The sequence below is a fragment of the Sorex araneus genome, chromosome X (genome assembly GCF_027595985.1).
Source record: "Sorex araneus isolate mSorAra2 chromosome X, mSorAra2.pri, whole genome shotgun sequence".
Taxonomy (NCBI): Eukaryota; Metazoa; Chordata; class Mammalia; order Eulipotyphla; family Soricidae; genus Sorex; species Sorex araneus.
This window is the reverse complement of record NC_073313.1, coordinates 330,538,140-330,541,883: the sequence shown is the minus strand read 5'-3', so window position 1 is coordinate 330,541,883 and position 3,744 is coordinate 330,538,140. Positions and strand designations below refer to the sequence as shown.

The window sequence follows — 3,744 nt, the reverse complement described above, 5'->3', positions numbered from 1 at the left end:
AATTTTATCTCTGTTGCCTTCATTTATGTCAATTCTACCTATAGGGATAGGAGACATCTCTTCAGAGAAGAGAGACAGGTTTGCGATGACCAGGGATATCTTGTGGGAGAGCTAATGTTATAAAGGGACATAAGGGAAAATATGGCTTCACAGTTCTGCCTCAGGGCCCCATATACTGTTTTCTAAAGAGCACTTGTTCTGGAAGTAATATGGGGTTAGGGATCTTAGTCATCCAAGCAGATAGCCTCTGATACTTCTTTCTAGCAGTAAGAAAGCATGGATGTAGAATTATATTAACTTTTTCTCTCTTTGTTCAATATCTTGTGGTTGCATTGAGTAATTTAATAAATCAAAATCATCTCCTTCAATTTTCATTGTGGCTACATTGGTGTTATTTTGACTGGAGTTCAATTATTGGGATGGCATATATTACTTTGAATCATTTTACAGTTCAATCAATACACACATCTTCATAATAAATATTGATGCCACTTGCATGCTTACATGGGGTTCCCGCACATTTAGCATGGCTGTTAGGATTTGAACAGCTCGGGGGAATTCTGCTTTTTTAAAAAATATGAATGTCTCATGAACTTGCATGTCACCTCTTCACAGAGAGCATGCTAATCCTTTCTACATTGTTCCAATTTCATTATATGTTTTGCTGCAGTAAGCACAGAGATTCCATGTTTTAATTTTATTCTCCTGTTGAACTAATAGATGGGATCTATAGTGGCCCATCCAAAAGGGAAAAGTTCTGGAACAAATAAAATCATCCAGACATCTATTCACTTCAATCACTTTACAAAGAAGTATGGGACTTGAAATTTGCTTCATGGGACAAACAGTCTCGACTCATTAGAGAAAACAAAGTCTCTCACTTGGGATGGAATAGAATATTTCCTTGGTAGGTTTAGAAAGGGAATGTCTAAATCAAATCCTCAAAAAATATTAACGATTTCCATCTGGGAAAATAAGGAGCATACATGGAGTCTGTTCCTTGAAGATATAATACAGCAGACTATCTGTTACATCAAGGACCTTAATAACTATATTTACCAAATAATCTTATACAATGCTATATCCAATCATATATATGTACTCATTTAAAGAATGACTTATGGAAAAGATCAGCATCCAATAAGATCTCAGTGGGCAAATAATAATATACCTGAATTTCTAAAATACTTTAGTTTCCAGTAAAATTCATTTGCAGACCTGGGGATATGACTCAATGATAGAGGACATATCTTGTACATGTCAGGTCCTGGGTTCGAGCCTCAACATGACAGAGACAAACAAGGAAAAAAACTCATATGCAGTCACTTTTCCTGTATCTACAGTGAAGACACAAGTTCTTCTCTACATCTTCGGAGACCAAAGGAACTAGATTCTATCCTGTGTTCCCTTTTCCCCCCAAACAGGTAGCATAATTCTTGTTTTTTAAAATTATAAAGCAGTTGGCTCTTTGATAAATGTGCATACTAGACCTATCCTTTATCAAAGAGCCAATTGCTTTATTTTTTTAATTAACTTACCAAGAGAAACCAGGACATCTACCAAGTAACCTTAGTAGGGGTAAAAGAGCAGAGGAAATAAAATGTTTGAATTAGGACCAAAGATTATGTAGCAAAAAGGATTTTGCTTGTTTTACTAGTTATTGCCAATGCTGAGAAACCTGTTTTTTGCTTTTTTCCACATTGGTTTTGAGGCTAAATTCGGTAATGCTTAGGGATCACTTCTGGTGGTAATCTGGAAACCATATGCCTTGCTAAGAATCAAACCAGGGTCAGCTTCATGCAAAACAACTGACTTAACCGTGGTGCTATCTCTCTAGCCCCAGGTTAAACTTTTGATTGTGTTTCTTGATGCCTACTACTTGTACTTAAAGGAATATTTTTTGGGGTGTTTGCAAATTACCTTAGTCAGTTAGGTCACATTAGTTATGGTTCCAGTAAATTAATATTGCTTATGTAATTGAGCAACAATTCAATGTTGATTTATTACCGGTATGAGAATATCCTTGAAGGGGTTCTAAAAGGGAAAGGCAAGCCCTTTTACACTGCATTGGAATAGTATTTTTCCCAAATAAGATCCTTAAAATTGTCTAAACTTGAAGTCGACCCTTTACCAATATGTATATAATTTACTTCAGACCTTTCTTGGGCCATGAATTATGAACATTTTGTAATGTAATTTTCCTCCTTTTTATTTTATTGGTCCCAGGACTATCAAACAACGCTGCTCTGAGTCAGACGATTTAAAGCAACTAAATGAAAGCCCTGAGTATAAATTTGAGGCATCCTATGATGCTTTACTTCTATGTATATATTTCTGATAATTTGATAATATAAAGCATTGAATGAAGAAAGTGAAGAATGATCAAAATATGAGGGGGTGTGCTGTGCACATTTAGACCTTATCAGTTCCAGGATCAGTTATCTGTTTGAAGAAAATTACATTGCATCTGTCAATAGACTTAATAACTCAGTGCCTGCTATTTGATAATGGATAATCAGACAAATTCAGGAAGCTAGACCATATGCCATTCCAGTTTTCTATTCTCTTATTTACCTTAATTTTCTCGATGAGTGAAATTATCTAGTCCTGGACTCAAGATATCATACATAGAAATAGAGCCTGCAGGAATCCAGCCGCCTCTGATGTGAGCCCTGTGCAGGTCGAGACTGCCGGGTTATGTCTACAACCCTGGCATCTAATTGAAATGGGCAGAGTTTGGAAAATTGTAAACCTGGACAATGCAAGTGATTAATGGATGGACAATAATAAAGGGAAGATGTGAAACAGTTAAGAGCATTAGTTTGTGGTAAACTGTAGGGGTTCAGAGGCCAAGGATTCAGAATCTAAGGAATATCTTTATTGCTTACATCTCTCACTCTGAGATATTTCATATCTCTACGTATGAGCCAGGTAAAATAGGGACTAAATGGTAGAGATGGTTTAGGAATACTTTCCCCTTTATTTCTATTGATGCAGAACGTTGTTTCTATTTTTGAACTATTTCTCTCATCTTTATTGTTATAGTAATTGTATCACTTGGCAACGATTTTGGCAATGAGTAATGCATGACCGAATTTCAATGACTTAAGCAATAGGTGATTCTTCTCAGATACCTAGAATACCAGATATTGACCTTTCTGGTGTGGTTTTGGTTACTCAGTGATATCATCCGTCACTCAAGCTCTTTCCTTCTTTCTGCTCTGCTCTCCAACTCAGGCTCTTGTCTTCATGCTTATTTTCAGTGGTTAGTGGGCACTACTGCATCTGTACCGAAAGTAGTAGGAGAGGGACCAAATCATCAGGAAAAGCAAATCTGATGCAGAGGTTCCAAATAGACTTCTGCTCTTATCCCATTAACCAGTCTTGCATCACATTGCCACCTTGAACTTCTATGGACACTGAAAAATAAATCTATCATCTGGGATGGCTTGTTACTGCTTGAAAGAATAAAAAAAATTAAAGACAGAAGGGAAGAATCACATAACGTGGGAAATGAACAGGGAATTACACAACCATATACTTCAGATTCATTGTAAAGGAGAGTAAGTCTGAGACAACTCTGCTATTTCATGTTCAGGGAAAGAATGGTTCAATAAAGGGGACATCTGAACACCTCTTATTATTATTTTAGATTTTGGCCACACCCAGTAGTGCCCAAGGCTTACTCTTGTCTCTGTGCTCAGATATTACTCCTATTGTGCTCAGGGAACTATATATGGTGAT

General features: G+C 36.6%; 1 non-coding gene across 1 annotated transcript; it reads right to left on the bottom strand.

The window, feature by feature from the left end:
* Positions 1–570: 570 nt before the first annotated feature.
* Positions 571–675, bottom strand: LOC129400538 (U6 spliceosomal RNA). The gene has a single exon (XR_008627762.1). It is a non-coding gene; the product is annotated as a U6 spliceosomal RNA (small nuclear RNA).
* Between the last annotated feature and the right edge of the window lie 3,069 nt (positions 676–3,744).